Source organism: Chiloscyllium plagiosum, chromosome 12, assembly GCF_004010195.1.
Source record: "Chiloscyllium plagiosum isolate BGI_BamShark_2017 chromosome 12, ASM401019v2, whole genome shotgun sequence".
NCBI lineage: Eukaryota > Metazoa > Chordata > Chondrichthyes > Orectolobiformes > Hemiscylliidae > Chiloscyllium > Chiloscyllium plagiosum.
This window is the reverse complement of record NC_057721.1, coordinates 75,174,574-75,192,111: the sequence shown is the minus strand read 5'-3', so window position 1 is coordinate 75,192,111 and position 17,538 is coordinate 75,174,574.

The window sequence follows — 17,538 nt, the reverse complement described above, 5'->3', positions numbered from 1 at the left end:
GCTATGGGCCAAACACAGGCAAGTGGGACTAACATGGTTTGGAGAACTTGATTGATGTGGATGAGTTGGGCTGAAGTATCTGTTTCTGTGCTGTTTGACTCTATGAGAGAACTGAAGTAAAACAAGAGTAGTCAAGATATCTAAAATTGTTTTAATTTTCAATAAAGGTCAAGAGAAGAGCTTGGGGGATTGTTAGCCCTGTTAGTTTGATGACCATTACAAGAAAAAATATTGCAGTCTATTATAAAGAAATCAATATCGAGGGTGACGAGATGTATTTTCTTCAAAGTGAAAATGAAGACATGAAATGAGATGCAGGTTGTTATTTCACTGAAATTGAAAGCTGGAAGTTTTGGATGAAAACCTTTAAAGTTTTTGCATCTCCTCCTATTGACAAGTAATGAGAGCACTGAATGGAGTCCCAAATGAATCTGTTACTGTTACATTGATCAGTGTTGTGCTATACCAGCAAATGTAGACTTTGGCTGGATAAGGGTGAGAAATATACACATACTCCAACTTCAAAGCCCACTGTTCTTATGATGGTGTGACTGGGCTGCATGGGCATTTCAGCTCTGTTGGGTGGAGTATGCTATGTTCAGGATGATAGAAGCAGTCACTGAAATTGAAGTTGGTCTTTGGTGATATTGTGGTCTGTTTCATAGTGAAATGACAACTCAAGAATTCAAGGGACTCTGGTATATTGAGTTTTGACAAGATTTGTAGCACAGGTTGAGGCTCTGGATGTACGATTCCTCTCTGAGCTGGAAGGTTTGTTTTCAGATGTTTCATTACCACACTAGGTAACATCTTCGGATGAAGCACTGGTGGTGTAGCCCACTTTCTGTTCGTATGCTTGGGTTTCCTTGGGTTGATGACATCATTTCCTGTGGTGATGTCATTTCCTGTTCCCTCTTTCTTGGGGAACAGGACATGACGTCACCACTGGAAATGATGTCACCACAGGAAATGACATCACAGACTCAAGGCAACTCAAACATATAAATAGAAAGTGGGTTACACCACCAGTGCTTCATCTGGAGTCTCACTGACGATCTTGTATGGTGATGAAATGTCTGAAAACGAGCCTTACAGCTCAGCGAGCAAACTTACATCCAGATTCTGGAATAATGCATCACATGTGGATTGAATTCTGAATAAATTGATCTATGTATAAGTTCTGTCTGCTTCATGATCTGATATTTCTTTTAACTGCCACAGGAAGCAACACTAGGAATGATGCAATGGGCATTATCTGCACCTCTGAGCCAGGAACTGTGGGTTTGAGTCCCAATCCCACTGGGAGAGAAACATAGTTAATATTTTTGAGTTTGAAGACTTTTCATTGATATGAAAGAGACTGGAAGTAATGTTTTTGACAAAGCAGTCAGTGGAACAGAGATTGCTCAGAGCAAAATTCAGTGGGACTTTTAATGATGATAAAGGACATTTTGCAATATTAAATGATAGGTTTGAATAGGAGAAATTAAATCAGCTCTGCTGAGGGCAAAACCAACAAGATACTGGAATGAAACAAAGAACTGTCATTGCTGGAAGTCCAAAACAAAAACATAAGTTGCTGGAGAAACTCAGCAGGTCTGACAGCACCTATGGAGAGAAAACATGGTCAACATTTTTGGGTCCAGTGAGCTTTCTTCTGAACTAGCTGCTAGGTCTTCAGACTTGGTGAGAATGGAGGATTGTGGATAATCAAAATGGAGTACTGTGCTCCTGATCTGAACTCAGTACTGTGTCCTGAAAGTTGTAAAGTACCTAGGCAGAAAACAAGTTTCTGTCCCGTTAAATTGTGTTAAAGATTGCTGGAACTGGACAAAGCTCAGAGTGGGCACAGTCAGTGTGAGGCACAAAAGTGGGGGCTTCACTGCTCCTGGGCAGGAGGTCATTGAAGATGCAATGACGTCAATTGTGTACTTGCAGATTACAATCCTATTGTTAGAGTCAATAGGATTCTATTTGCAATCCTCTTCTCAGGCATGTGAAATTCATCAATATGTACATGCTAATCACAAGTAATATCCACCATGACATTGATCCTTGCAGGTTGCTCACAGACATCTCAATGAAGCAGAGGCACCACAATTGACCTTAAAAGGAGGCAGATACCAGCCATAGCAAAGACAGTACTTATGTGACTTCCAAGAGTTCTGTGTGGCATGGAGCTCAATCTCTTTCCAACTGCGCTGTAAGTATTACAATATACATTGCTGCTTGAAGGTTGTCAGTTAGCTCAGTTAACTGGATGGCTGATTTGTAATGCAGACTGATGCCAAAAGCATGGATTCAATTCCCACACTCACTGAGGTCACCACAAAGGGGCATTCATTGTGCTTCTCAACCTAGCCTGAGGTGTGGTGACTCTCAGGTTAAACCACCACCATCTCTTTAATGAGAGAACAGTCCCATAGTGACTCAGAGACAGTAAGGACTGCAGATGCTGGAAGCCAGGGGCAATAGATGTGAAGGTGGGAAAGCACAGCAAGTCAGACAGCATCTGAGGAATAGGAAAGTCAATTTTTCGGGCTGAAACCCTTAATTTGGACTGACAGCCCTATGGTCCTGCAAATATGGTGACATTATCTTATGGAATGAGAACGTTCATGGTTGGTGTGGGGCTGGGGTGGGAATGGAAGGGATTTGCTCAGGGAGCACGTGCTGCTATCAGTTTCTCACTAGCTGTTGGAGCTCAAATACCAAGTAAGTGCCCAACTCCAAGGGCCATGATAACTCGAGTCTTGGTCCTGCTCGTCTGGGTGCTGGCTCACGGAGGAGGACGTGCGGTATCATTCAGCACCGACTCCTCTCACAGTTAAGTGTCTGTTCTGTTCCTTATGTTCCCAACACAGGCCATTGCCAGCAAGAGTGATGAATCCAGCCACAAGTGGGCTATTCGATGTTGTGGCTGCTTTGCTAAGAAGGCAGGGATGGACAGAAGGTGAGCAGCTGTGACAGCAGCCACTGCCTCTTTACACATTTTCTGGCTCTTTCGTTTTGCTATAGCACTGTCAATGATGTCTCTTTACACATATTCCAGCTATTCCAATAGTGCTGAACGAGAGACTGAAGAGCTTGCAGCACAGATAGAGGTCAGGATGCATCAGGTCACAGGAGGCCAGTTCCTTGCACTGAGCACAGTGTGTTTGTGCAGTCAATGGAGCAGGATTCATCAACTGGAGAAAGACCCAGTCCACTGGTGCATAAAGTAGCTAATGATTGGTGTTTTTGACAATTGCTGAGGAAAACCCACCAGACTTCACAGATAGAAACTCTCCATGAAAGTTTAATGAAACTAACTGCGCTTCCTGTATCTGGTGTACTGCTCAGGTGCTGTCATGGGTACATCTTTATCCATCTTTTAGCTCTTCTCAGGTGTTTCACAGACAACTAACTTCAAATAACACAGATTTGTTCTAAATTCACGATTGTGATATGGACATCACTGATGATGCAAACTTTCAGTACAGATGCCTGATTGCCTCCTGATAAGCCTTTTTAAAGCATAGCAGTCTGCGTGATATTCTTAGTGAGAATGTTCCATTAGTTGGACCCAAAGACAATGAAGGAATGGTAATACGCATTCAAGTGAGGAAGATGTGTATTTGAGGGGTATTTACAGATGACAAAATTCCCATAACCTTCTGCCCTTGTTCTTCTGGGTGGTTAGGTCACAGGCTTGGGAAGGATCAATGAATATAGTTCGGAAAGTATAAGCAAAGGCACTTTATTCTGTTTTCATTGCAAAATAGAATTGTGGAATGTCGCCCCAAAATAGAATCTTATGTAAAAACAAGAAATGTTTGTCTTGTTGATGACTCAATTGGAGGGAGAGTGTACTTGGAAGAGATTGTGATCCAAACAGCCTGAGGGAACCAAATTAACATCAGCCAAGATAACAAAGTATCAAATCTGGTTGTTTCAACAATCCTGTCATTTGAAATGCAGGTATTAATTCGGCTCAGTGAGTTCAGTCGTGTTGTTCACTGCCAACAACCTATCATATTGTAATTTGATGTCCTTCAGCAAGAGTTTGCATTCCCTTCAATGAATAGACTGGCTTCAATTACCTGAGGAGGTCAGAGAAGAATTTTGCAGAGAATCTTTTCTACATCAGTCCCAGGGTGATGTCTCTTTCAATAGGTTACACAGATGTGGGGTGGAATTAGAGTTGGGAAATGTCTAATCAAGTCGCTGCAATTATTGAGGTGGAACCAACTAAAGTATTCTCCCCCCAACCCCTCCCCACCTGTCAATTGTATCTGTAACCTTCTGCTTTGTCATACAGTAGAATCCTTACAGTGAGGGAACAGGCCCTTTGGCCCAACAAGTCCACTCTGACCCTCCGAAGAGTAACTCACCCAGACCCATTCCCCTACCCTATATTTTCCCCTGACTGCTGCACCTAACTGACACATCCCCGAACACCATGGCCAATTCACCTAACCTGCACATCTTTGGACTGTGGGAGGAAACCAGAACACCTGGAGGAAATCCTCATAGACATGGGAAGAATGTAGAAACTCCACATAGACAGTCACCCAAGGCTGGAATCAAACCGGGGTCCCTGGTGCTATGAGGCAACCATGCTAACCACTGAGCCACTGTGCCACCCTGGAGTCTTACCTGGACAAACCCTTCAGTCCAAATCAGTCCATGCCGACCATAATTCCAAACTAAACTCATCCCACCTGCCTGCACTTGGCCTAAAACTCTCCAAACATTTCTTATTCATGTTATTAATCAAATGACTTTTAACCATTGTGACTGTACCCACATGTTTTTGAATTGAAGGTAGCAAGGGTTGAGTAGGTCCCCTTTGTTATGTACATTATCACCATGTCTATGGATGATTGGCTGGAGATAAGCTGCAATATTGCAGTGAGGAAGATGGAGGAGGCATTTGATACAATAATATAACCGTTGTTTGATGCCAGCCTTCAATGAGGTCATTTCTGAATCTCAAGAATTTTGGAAAATTCAGTCTCAGGCATGTGCAATTTTTTGACTGATTTCTTTTAATAATGTTCAGTCTGAGAACTAAGTACATTTCAAGTGCCACTCTTTGCTTCAGTTCTGGTTTCTCCTGGTCACAGAGTTCAGAACGAGTGGCCCATAGTCTGATGATAAAGGTTTCGTAATTTAGGATTGGATGAGGACAATTTCTTTTAACAATTGAGAATGACTGGGATTCTCTATCCCATTGGCCCTCAACATTAAGGTCAGTAGATTTTTAGAGATTTAGAGAATCAGTGAATTCAATGATTGGGTGAAAACATGATGAAGAGCAATCACAATTTCATCCTGGTCAGATGGATTAGCCATAGTACGAATAAAATGAGTAGTGGGAGGGGTGGGATATCACTAGATTGTCTGTCCTTTGGGAGGTCAGGGCACACTTGACCGGCCAAATGGCCGCCTTTTGCACTGTAGGGATTCGATACTTCTTTAATGATGGAGTCAATTTGTTGGTGGGAGGGGTGGGAACGCTTCATCTGCTCCTTTGTTTCCTATACTCTTACCTTGTTTAATTCTCCTGGGTTCCTCCTGCAAATATTATTTAGATCTCTTTTTCACCATAGTTACCATGAGATCATAAGGATATAAGAAATAAAGACAGGAATAGGCCATTCAGCCCTCAACCTTGTTTTACCATTCAATCAGATCATGGCTGATCACATCTGCTTTCCTGCGTTTTCTCTGGCTGATTCCCCTGCTGATCAAGAATCGAAAATATACACAAGGACTCTTCCCCACAGCTCTCTGTAGCAAGCAGTTCCAAAGACTCACAGCCCTTTGCTTTTTGTCTTTTTTTCTCCACGGTGAAATTATATTAATTTTCCCAGTCTGTGATAGTGTCATTTTCCATTTTATACTCACCTACAACCATCTTTGAAGGGTTTACTTTCTTCTTTATTGCTGTATTTTTCTTGATGTATTCATAAAAAGAATTGCTGTTAGCTTTGATCTCTCTTGCAAGTTAGCCTTTATAATTCCCTTTAGCACTTTCTGTTGCTTTCTCAGTCTCTCTGTGCTACTCTTTATGGCATTCCCAATTGCTGATTTCAAACTTGACTTCACAGTTCACTGCTTGGAAAAGAGGGTTGATCACTGAGTGACAAAGTTCAGTGAAGATCCAATGTCCTACGCAGGCTGTCCACCTGTGGAATACAAATCTATTGATTTTCAACACTTCGACAGAGTAGAAATACTCATCATGGTGGAATCTCCATCAAATAAGAACCCTCTACTTGGACAGTCTGTCAGAATCGAGACAAGCTTGCTTCCTCACCAATTCAGTCGATTTGAGATGGCAGGTAAGACCAACGAGTGATCCACAGACTTTCTGGACCTTCCATGTGTCCACCACCTGCTAGACAGTCCTAGCATTCCTCATATATCTGATTCAATCTTGCTCCTGTCTTTACATAGATTCTGTGCCCACTCCTTGCCAAATCAGTTTAAAACTTGCCCTAACAGAATGAGCAATTATCCTGCAAAGATACTGGACCCATTCCTGTTCAGGTGCAAGCATCCAGCTTGTGCAAGCCCCACATAAGTCAGAAACTGTCCCAATGATCCAAACAATTAAAGCCCTCCCTCCTACACTATCCCTTTAGCAATATGCTTATCTGGCCTATCTTTCTATTCCTACACTCAGTATGACGTAGCATAGGAAGTAATCCAAAGGTTGCAACCTTAGTAGAGTTCCTCTTTACTACCTAACTCTCTACATTCCTGCTGCAGGACCTATTTTCTTTTTTTTACCCATGTCATTGGTACTAACATGTACACCACTGCTGGTTGTTCACCCTCGCCCTTTACAAGCCACTCTGTGACATCCCTAAACCCGACACCAGGGAGACTCCATACCATTCAAGAGTCTTGTTTTCTGCCACAGAACTGCCTATCAGTTCCCCTTATAATAAGTCCCCTATCACTAAAGCTGTCCCAGTCTGTATCCTCCTCTGCTGTGTAGCTGGTCCGATGGTGGTGCTACAACTTGCTTTGATCTGAAAGACTATCCCCTCCAACAGTACCCACCGCATTTTCTCTGATTGACAGGGGAATGGCCACTGGCTCTTCTATACTGCCTATCCACCTTTACTTATCTTCTTGATGGTCACCTAATGCATTTCCCCAGACTTGGAAGTGTATTGCTGTTCCTTTGGTGATGCTGAACTGGAACTCTGTCGCTGAGAGCATTGCAGGTATACCTACATCAAATGAATTGTTGTAGTTCATGAAGGCAGCTAACTATCATCTCTTCAAGAACAAGAACCAATTGACATTAAATATAGTCCCACCCAACTAAGGTTTACACTAGAAAGGCAAGGGGATGAGAATGTGAGCAGGGAGGTGGGAGGGATGGAAAAATGAGAGAAAGTTACAAAGCAAATGGTGGAAGACAGAAAAACAAATGGGGCGATTGGGAAAAATAAAGCTAAGATAACAAACAAGAATAAAAAGTCAAGGCTGAAGACTTTGCGTCTTAATGCCTACAGCATTCACAATCAGATAGAAAAATTAGCAGAGTAAGTACCTTAGGACTGTTTTGATACTAGTTTGATCACACAGACATGGCGACAGAGTGAGTAAGGATGGGAACTGAACATCCAGGGTATTCATGACTTAAAGCGGGAGCTGGTGGCAAAAGGTGAAAAAAAGTGAGATAGCATTGTTAGTAAAAGATGAAATCAAGACAATAGTGCAGAAGGATACTGGCTTGGAAAATCATAATGTGGAATCAGGATGAGTGCAGATAAGAAATAACAATAGGCAGGAAATCTTGATCAACCCCCAGGCATTTGTGGAGATATAGGGGAAGGCATTAAACAAGAAGTCAGAAATGCATGCAATATGGACACAACAGTCACCATGGCTGACTTTAATTTACATATGGATTGGACAAACCAAACAAACAATGGTGATGTGAGGTGTGTATATGATAGATTTTTAGATAAGTACAGAGTCATAGAGATGTACAGCACAGAAATAGATCTTTTGGTCCAACTCATCCATACCAACTAGATATCATAAACTAATCTAGACCTATTTGCCAGCACTTGGCCTGTATCCTTCAAAACTCTTTCTATTAATATGCCCATCCTGATGCCTTTTAAATGTTGTAATTGTACCAGCTTCCACCACTTCCTCTGGCAGCTCTTTCCTTACACGCACCACCCTCTGTGTGAAAAAGTTGCCCCCAAGGTCCATTTTAAATCTTTATATTGAGGAACCAAGCAGAGAACAGTCTATTATTAGACTGAGTACTGTAGAATAACTAAACATTTTGCAGTGCGGGGTCCTTAGGAGCATAATGTGATACATTTCTTCATTAAGATGGTGTGTGAAGTCACCAAATTCAAAACTGGTGTCTTGAATCTCAATAAAGAGAACTATGAGAGTCTGAAAAGTAAATTGGCAAGGATAGATTGGAGAAGCTTACTAAAGGAGTTGATGTGAATAGGCAGTGATTCATCTTTAAAGGAAGTGTGTCTGAATTACAACAATTATTCCTTCCCGCCTGTCATAAAAATAAAAGAAAAGGTGGCACAATCATTATGTACAAAATAAATAAGGGATAGTATTTGTAGTAAAGAGTAGACATATACAATTTATAGAAAAACAACAAGCCTGAGAATTCGGAGCATTTTAGAACGCGCGAGGGTTCTTAGGGACTGGACATGTCAAATGCTAATGTCTGTAGGTATGGTCTGCACATGTCAATGGATTGTGCCCTGAGATCATAAAATTCCTACAGTGTGAAAGCAGGCCAGTCAGCCCATCGAGTCACTCTGCCCCTCAACCAATTCCTGTAACCTTGCATTTTTCATAGTTAATCCACCTAGCCTGCACATCTTTGGACATGATGTGGAGGTGCCAATGTTGGACTGGGGTGGATAAAGTCAGAAGTCACACGACACCAGGACTATAACCCACGCAGACATGGGGACAATATGCCAAACTTCACATGGACACTCACCCAAGGGTGGAATTAAACCCAGGTCCCTGGCCCTTGTGAGGTAGCAGTGCTGACCACTGAACCACTGTGCTGCCCAATGATGTTGGTGCCCAGTATCCAACATGGAAGTCACTTGGATCAAGAAGCGATTGAGACATCAGGCATCGCCGCTGATACCCATGTCGAGATTTCTTGATGACTAGCTTTCTCGGATCTTTTGGTAAGATAGAAGCTGAATATTAATTAGGCAAGTCAGACTGTTAACAAAACATTTAACAAGCAATAACTCCCTTTAAATGACAACTCAGTGTGGCCTCGTAAGAAACTCAACTCACCACTCAGCTAATGCATAAAAGATTATGTTAGACGCTCCCAACATCAAGGCTTCTTGTCTGATTCTGCACAAATCTCACCATTATCCATGTTGCTCAGACCCTGATAACATTTATCCCTTAGAACCGCTCCTAATTTCAATTAAAATCATTAAAATTAGGAAAGGGGAATAGAGAGAGAACATGCTTTGATGCTGTTACATTGGGCTAGATTGAAACCGAGATCCAGAAAGAAACAGGGTGTTGGCTCGCATTGCTGAAACTTTACGCTTCCAATGTTTCAATTGCTGACATTTCAAGAAACCTAACAGTACCCTTGAAACCATTAATGAAGAAAATAACAGCCACTTTATTCTGATCTTTGAAGAAAATGCCCTATTGCCTAGTTTTTTTCATGTAAAATGTATGTTTTTTTAACCTTCTCCAAAGTTTAGCTGGTTGAGCTGTAGAGAAATTTAGGATGGAAAATTCTGATCTCCAGAATTCAATTTCTTTTGCATCCTCTTGGGAAAGCAAATTCTGGCAGGACTTATACACTTAATAGTAAGGTCCTAGGGAGTGTTGCTGAACAAAGAGACCTTGGAGTGCAGGTTCATAGTTCCTTGAATGTGGAGTCAAAGGTAGGTAGGATAATGAAGAAGGCGTTTGGTATGCTTTCCTTCATTGGTCAGAGTATTGAGTATAGGAGTTGGGAGGTCATGATGCGTCTGTACAGGACATTGGTTAGGCCATTGTTGGAATATTGCATACAATTCAGCTTATTGGAATGAGCTGCCAGAGGAAGTGGTGCAGGCTAATACAATTGCAGCATTTAAAAGGCATCTGGATGGATATGTGAATAGGAAGCGTTTGGAGGGATATGAGTCAGGTGCTGGCAGGTGGGACAACATTGAGTTGGGATTTCTGTTCTACATGGACAAGTTGGACCAAAGGGTCTATTTCCGTGCTGTACACCTCTATGACTCTATGACTGTTAATGATGTTAAAAATCAAAAATACTGTCTGCAGCATGTACGTGCTTCTGTTGGGAGATGTTTCACTAAGTGATGTTTTTAGGTATGTGCATGATGACTGCCAGCCAGAGGTGAACAAGCTAGACAGATAATGCTGTCCTCATTTCACCACATCATTACCATTTTGGAATTTAACAATTTAACTATCATCCTCTCTGAATCACAAGTAGCTGAAATTAACAGCAGAAGCAATTCCTCACAAAGCCTATTTGAGTAGACCATCAACCACTTACAGATTGGTTGCTGGATGAATTCTGTTGATCATATCTGTAATTGTACATTTGGTGTTTTTAAGAGATTGTTATGCCAAATTACATTTACAGGGAGGTTGTGGTTGGCACCGAATGATATAATCCAGATTTTGAGGCATTTTGCAAACCAGTCATAGAGTCATACAGATGTAAACACAGAAAGAGACCCTTTGATTCAAGTCCTCCTTGCCAACCAGATATCCTAAACTAATCTAGCCCCATTTACCAGCATTTGGTCCATATCTCTTTAAACCATTCCTGTTCATATACCCATCCAGATGTCTTAAATATTGGAATTGTGCCAGCCTCCACCATTTCTTCTGGCAGTTCATTCCATACACAGACTATCATCTGTGTGAAAAAGTTGCCCCTTAGGTCACTTTAAAAATTTTTCCCTCTCACCTTAAACCTATGCCCTCTAGTTTTGAACTCCCCCACCCCAGGGAAAATATCTTGTCTGTTTACCCTATCCATGCCCTCATGATTTTGTAAACCTCTGTAAGGTCACACCTTGCTCCGAGACACAGGCGCTGTAGTGTTGGAAGGCTAGAAGCCACACAGAGCAGAACACCACCACCAGCAAGTTCCCCTCCAAGCAACACAGCATTCTGATTTGGAATTATATTGCCCCTCCGTCATTGTCACTGAATCAAAATCCTGGAGCACCCTCCTTAACTGCAGGTATCTGTACCCTTAAAGAACTGGTTCAAGTATGTAACTCACAATCACCTTCTCAAGGACAATTAGCCAGATCAGAGACTCAGAATACTGTGGCGAGTAACTCACCTCCTGATTTCCCAAAGCCTGTCCATAATCTATAAGGCAGAAGTCAAGATTGTGATGGAATACTCCCCACTTGCCTGGAATGAATGCTGCTCCAACAACACTCAGGAAGATTGACACCATCCAGGACAAAACAGCCCACTTGATTGGCACCACATCTACAAACATTCAATCCCACCACAACTAACACTCAGTAACAGCAATGTGCATTATCAACAAGATATACTGCAGAACTTCACCAATGTCCTTCAGAAAGATCAATCGAGCAATGATGATTATCATTTAGAAAGGCAGCAGATACATGAGGACACCACAACCTACAAGTTCCCCTTTAAGTCACTTGCCATCCTTACTTGGAAATATAATGCCATTCATTCACTGTCATTGGGTCAATATCCTAGGAAACCTTCCCTAACAGCATTGTGGGTCTACCTCTAGTACACAAACTGCAGCAGTTCAAGAAAGCAAATCATTGCCAATCTCCGAACGCCAACTATAATGCTGACCCAGTCAGCAATTCCTACATCCCATGAGTGAATAAAAAAATCAAACTATTGCTGGGAAATGAATACCTCAGCCTATATATCCACCTTTTCTTAGCTACAATCAATTCTGAGGAAGAGTCACTGGACCTGAAACATTAACTCTGTTTCTCCTTCCACAGATGCTGCCTGACCTGCTGAGTTTCTCCAGCAATTTCTACTTTTGTTTCTAACTTCCAGCATGCGCAGTTTGTCGATATGTTTGTTTCATTTTTGTTGAATGTTGGTTTAGCCAACAATCCCATGAATGAATAAAACAAAATGCTTGGAGAAGAATGTAAGGGGTGGAAAGGGATGCCACTTCCTCCAGTTAGTAATTGACCACACAGAGTGAATCCCACAGCTCAGTGCCCAGTATCCTAGCAGCAGGCATGGTACCTCCCATTCTGCAGCCATCCACAATGCTATCTGCATTGAAAGCACCAAGGCTGCTGGGTGACGAGAGTGATTGACTGATGGCTCTGGTCATCAACCTGTAAATGTGAGGGTAGCAGACAGACAGTCAAAGCCATCCTGCTGTGCTAATGTGTGAAATGTACCATTCTGAGGCAACAAGTGGAATTTTTCCAGCCTCTGAACAACCTGGGCAAAGGAGAGACAGTTAGGAATATATAACAAGAATGAAAATTAAAATGAGATTCTTGGCATCAAGAAGAAAAGTCTGAGTTTCCACATTAAGGATAAATGAGAATCTTGCCGCAGGCCTATTGGCATGCATCACCGTCTTATCATTGCCCTACCTTGCCTCATTTCTTGGCAAGTTGCTATTTTCCCAGTCCGAGGAGTGATACTAGACCCTGAATTGAAAACCAGTGCAGTTATGTGTTAGCTGCAGCTCACCAGTATGCTCTCCGAGCGTACACCTTGGACAGTGCTCCTCAACATCTCAAGGAGCACTCTGTGGCCAGGGACTACCTGCATCCTTTGACCATGGAGGCTGGCATTGGAAAAATGCCTCCCTCACCACATCAGTGTGGCACATCTCAGGCCAACTTACAATACAGCTCAACACTTCAAAGCTACACTTTTGAAGTCATGGGCACCTTTCATTGCAATGTTGCTGCCAGGTTATGTTGCACAGAGACACATGTACTCATCTCATGTACCGGAACAGTATAAACCATAATTACAAAATTCTACATGTGTACCTCAAGCAGTGACCAAATTAGTCAATTGCCATACTGCGTAGGAGAAAAGTAGGATATTCAACCCATGAGACCAAGCAGGAGGTTGGAAACATAAAGCAAGCCAGGCTGTGTCAGGAGGTGGAGAAGTCAACATTTTAGATGTAACCCTTCTTCAGTCCTGAGGAAGGGTTACACCCAAAACATTGACTTCTCCACCTTCTGATGCTGCCTGGCTTGCTGTTCTTCCAGTCTCCTGCTTGCCTACCTTGGATACCAGAATCTGCAGTCTTTTTGTCTCTATTCAACCCATGAAGTCTACTCTGCCTTTCAATGCGATTATGGCTGATTACAAATTCTAGGCAAGCAATCTTGAGCATGACACTGATCATGAGAAATTCATTCCAGCAATCTCTGTAAAGCAGAGATAATGATAGGCATCCTATATAGCATCACCCGCAATGAATAATTCATTCAGATAATACAAGATCTGATAGGCTTCACAAGAGTCCAGAGATGCTTCTATCACACCTTCAACTATACATATTCTACAACATGCTCTTGTATGTAATTTCTGCCTTTTCTGGGTCATGCTTGGAGTGGAGGGTGGATAAGAAGATATCATTGATACCGCTAACAATCACCTAAAATTTTGTATTATGTATACTTGACACATGGTTCCTACCCTACAGTTTTTAATTTGTTCATGGGATGTGGCCTCACTGATTGTACCAGCAATTTATTGCCCATCCCTTATGACCCAGAGTTCAGTGAAGAGTCGAGTAAGTCAAACTCAGGTAAGGATGACATGTTTGTTCACCTGAAGTGCTTCAGTGAACCAGATGGAATTATACAATAATTGACAAACACCATTATGCTAGCATATTTTAAAGTCAAATCCAGATTTCACCAACTGACTTGGAGTTTGGACCCATGTTCACCAGCACATTAGCCTGAGTTTCGAGACTCCTAGTCTAGTGACATTACCACTATGCCTCCTCCTCCCCAACTTATCACCTCTGGTCATCGTAGTCACAAGATCCTTGAGAATTCCTGGATTCCTGATTCATTCCAAGGACAGCATGCCTTATAAGGATGACTACTGGGAGAACAGGTCTACATTCTCCAACCATTGTCAATGACTCTGTTACTCATATCCATGTCTGAGGCTGATTGTACATACAATAACAACTGAGGATGTTCTCAAATCAGAGCAAAATGCTGCAGATGCTGTGAACCTGAAATAAAAAGTAAAATACCTCTAAGTTATGAAGAAGAGTCAGATCAAACTAGAAAGTGCTGGAAAAACTCAACAGGTCTGTCAGTATTTGAGGAGAGAGAAACCAATTTCATGCTTTGAGTCTGACCTGACCCTTCTTCACAACTGGAAGTCTTCAGAAGCTGAGAGGTTCCTGTGATTGAACAAGCTTGGGGCTATTTGCAGTCCATCACAGGGAGAACGCATTGAAAATTCTTGCATGCTGCACTCCATACAACCGGAGGAGGCAGAAAGGGGTCCGATGGGTAACAAGGAGCTGTGAGAACAACGTCATTCTTCCAAGGAGGAAAATAATGTTGCTAACGAAGAATATCACCTTCACCATGATAGTGCACAGAAGCATCAGCCACAACAAACCAGAGAAGTCCTACTGGGTGAAAATAAAACAGACAGTGCAGATGCTCAAAATCTGAAACAAAACCTGAAATTGCTGGAGGAACACAGCTGGTTTTGCAGCATCAGTGGAGAGAGAAAGCAGGGTTAGCATTTCAGGTCCAATGACCCTTCTTCAGGACTAATATGACATCCACTTCCAATAGAGTGGAGTTGTGTGAAGACATCTCTGACTGTAAATGTCAGTGAAGCGAGCTGCCCTTTGTCAGTCCCAAATGCAAATCTGGCTTTTTGGTTTGATTCACTTTCATCAGATACACATTAACATTACAAACTGCTGCAGGCTTTCACAGCATCTGATGCTCCCTCATTCAAATGAGGCAGGATTTTCTGCTATGTTGGGAGCTGACTTTGAATGGAGTATACTGCAGCTGGCCTTACAGGATGAGAGTAAGCAGCTTTGCATCTCATAGGCCTGTCTTTGACTGTTCCATCTCTTGCTGCCTGGCTTAATATGTGAGAGAAAGGGCTTTGGTGGGGTCCTGGTGGCAGAACGATCTCATCGAACGTCCTGAGAGAGGACAACGGGATCTTACTCTGCAGACTCTCGGATGTCATAGTGACTCAATGGTTAGCACTGCTGCTTCACAGCACCAGGGACTTGGGTTCAATTCCAGCCTTGGGCGACTGTCTGTGTGGAGTTTGCACGTGCTCCCTGTGTCTGTGTGGGTTTCCTCCAGGTGCTCTGGTTTCCTCCCATAGTCCAAAGATGTGCAGGTTAGGTGAATTGGCCATGCTAAATTGTCCATTGTGTGTAGGGATGTGTAGGTTAGATGTAATGGTCAGAGGAAAATATAAGGTAGGAGAATAGGTGTGGGTGAGTTACTCTTCGGAGGGTCAGTGTGGATTTGTTGGGCTGAAGGGCCTGTTTCCACACTGTAGGGATCCTGTGACTCATTATCCTTCTTCCAAGGTGGCCCCTCAGCAATGCCCAAAATCTGTTGGATTATTCAAAGCCGTATCATGGTGGGGTCCACTAGAGTAATGAGAGAGAGTTTCTAAAAGGATAATGCACTGTATCCAGAGACATTCCTGACAAAGGGCTTATGCTCGAAACATCAATTTTCCTGCTCCTTGGATGTTGCCTGACCTGCTGTGCTTTTCCAGCACCACTCTAATCTTGACTATGATCTCCAGCATCTGCAGTACTCACTTCCACCTAATTACAGCACAGTATAGACCATTCGGCCCGCTATGATGCGCCGACCTATGAAACCAATCTGAAGCCCATCTAACCTACACTATTCCATTCCTATCCGTATGTCTATCTAATGAGCATTTAAATGCCCTTAAAGTTGGCAAGTCTATGACTATTGCAGGCAATGTGTCCCTACTACTCTCTGAGGAAGGAAACTACCTCTGACATCTGTCCTTTGACAATAGACAATAGACAATAGGTGCAGGAGTAGGCCATTCAGCCCTTCGAGCCTGCACCGCCATTCAATATAATCATGGCTGATCATTCCTAATCAGTATCCTGTTCTTGCCTTATCTCCATAACCCTTGATTCCACTATCTTTGAGAGCTCTATTCAACTCTTTCTTAAATGAATCCAGAGAGTGGGACTCCACTGCCCTCTGGGGCAGAGCATTCCACACAGCCACCACTCTCTGGGTGAAGAAATTTCTCCTGAGCTCTGTCCTAAATGATCTACCCCGTATTTTTAAACTGTGTCCTCTGGTTCGGCACTCACCCATCAGTGGAAATATGTTTCCTACTGCCAGAGTGTCCAATCCTTTAATAATCTTATATGTCTCAATCAGATCCCCTCACAGTCTCCTAAACTCAAGGGTATACTGCAAGCCCAATCGCTTCAGTCTTTCAGTGTCAGGTAATCCCGCCATTCCAGAATTGACCTCGTGAACCTACGCTGCACTCCCTCAATAGCCAGTCCTACATCAAGGAGGTAAGCCCTTTGACCCAAATTGGTCCATACCGACCAAACTATCCATCCATGCTTACCCCATTTCCCTGCACTTGGCCCATATCCTTCTAATCCTTTTCTATCCATGTATTTGTCCAAATGCCGTTTAAATGTTGTTAATGTACCTGCCTCAATCACTTCCGTTAGCAACTCATTCCATATGCTAACCACCTTCTGTGTAAAAAAGTTGCCTCTCAGGTTCCCCTTTATTCTTTTCCCTCCAAAATTAAACTGATGCCCTCTCGTCCTCGATTCCCCAATCCTGGGAAAAAGACTGAGTGTGTTCACCCTATCCATACCTCTCATGATCTTATACACCTCTATCATGTCTTCCCTCAGACTCCTATGCTCTTTAGAAAAAAAGACTTAAATTGTTCAACCTCTCCCTATAACTCAGACTACTGAGTCCAGGCAACATTCTTGTAAATTTCTTCTGTACTCTTTCCAGTTCAATTACATCTGTTCTATAGCAAGGTGACCAAAACTGAACACAATATTCCAAGTGCGGCCTCACCAACGTCGTGTACAACTGCAACATAACTTCCCAATTTCTATACTCAGTTCCCTGACTGATGAAGGCCAATGTGCCAAAAGCCTTTGTCACTGCCCTGTCTACCTGTGACTCCCCTTTCAGAGAACCATGCACCTGAACTCCAAGGTTCCTCTGTTCCACTACACTCCTTAAGGCCCTACCATTCACCATGAAACCCCTAATTTGATCTGACTTTCCAAAATGCAAGACCTCACACTTACCTATATTAAAATCTATTTGCCATTTCTTGGCCCAAGGGCTGATCAAGGTCCTGCTGGAATTTCTGATATGGGGGTCGAAATGTGTGGCACTGGAAAAGCACAGCAGGTCAGGCAGCATCTGAGGAGCAGGAAAATAGACATTTCAGGCAAAAGCTCTTCAGCAGGAA